This window comes from Pundamilia nyererei, unplaced genomic scaffold (assembly GCF_000239375.1).
Source record: "Pundamilia nyererei isolate P.nyererei 1_Seehausen unplaced genomic scaffold, PunNye1.0 scaffold01209, whole genome shotgun sequence".
In the NCBI taxonomy this organism is placed as follows: Eukaryota; Metazoa; Chordata; class Actinopteri; order Cichliformes; family Cichlidae; genus Pundamilia; species Pundamilia nyererei.
In genome coordinates, this window is record NW_005188610.1 from 14,713 (window position 1) to 15,768 (window position 1,056).

Below are 1,056 nucleotides of genomic sequence, written 5' to 3' on the forward strand. Positions count from 1 at the left end.
GTTGTAGGTTATTGTTAAAATTTCCGTAAACAAAGCATTTAAATGGCATTTCAATTCAAAGCAGAGAAACAAAAATAATATTTCTGGCCAAAATCGGGCAGACTTAAAACTAAAGTGCTATTTTAAGTGCTTTAAGTACATTTTAAAAATGATATTGCCTTTAAATAATAATGATTAAAATTTGAACATAAATTGGAGTTTTTCTTCTTAAAAATAACACAGAAACATAAAAGGTTGTGTGACCAACTTCACCTTTAAGTGAGTAACCTTAGCCAACATTATTTTGTACATTAGGCTAAAACAGTGTGATCATTGAACATTTTAGTGCAAAAAATAACAAACCCATCGGACTCACAATACTTCTTCTGAGATTATTGCAGCTCCTATGTGTGCATCAGCATAATCAGCATAACCAGGACATCTAGCATTGTCAAAAGTTCCCTTTTGCTCGGAATGCAAAGTGTCATTAAATGCGTTATTTTCTTTTACGTGTTATATTTTTCAAATGACTTAATCATAATTACCGCTTTAAATTCCCACTCCTAATTATATTATATTATATTAGAAGCTGAATCACAGAGACAGAAATAGAGGACAGAGATGGCCTGTATTTGTATGGCGCTTTTTTAGTCCCTAAGGACCCCAAAGTTGTAAGAAGTGAAAAGATGTTTGTGGAACTTGATTCCAGCTGTCGGTCGGAGTTCTCCTTGTCCTGTTGGCTGTTCGGAGAGAATATTCCATTAGTGGCATGACTGACGAGGAGGACCTTTGCTTCATGTTTGCTGTGAACTCATCAGAACAGCAAGCTGTTAACATCCATGAAACAATAATCAGAGGAAGGAGGAAAAAATACATTTTTCAAACAGTTATTGCCTTTCATGTGTTGTGAAAATTAATAACTGTTATTTGTCCACTGCCATTGTAGCTGCAGCTTCACTCACTGTGATCACCAGCTCCTCTATAAAGCGTGTTCAGGTCCAGGATATGAGTGGCTGTATCGATCCATGGATCAATAGTACTGACAGCAGTGTTGGTATTGGTTGAATATCAGCATGA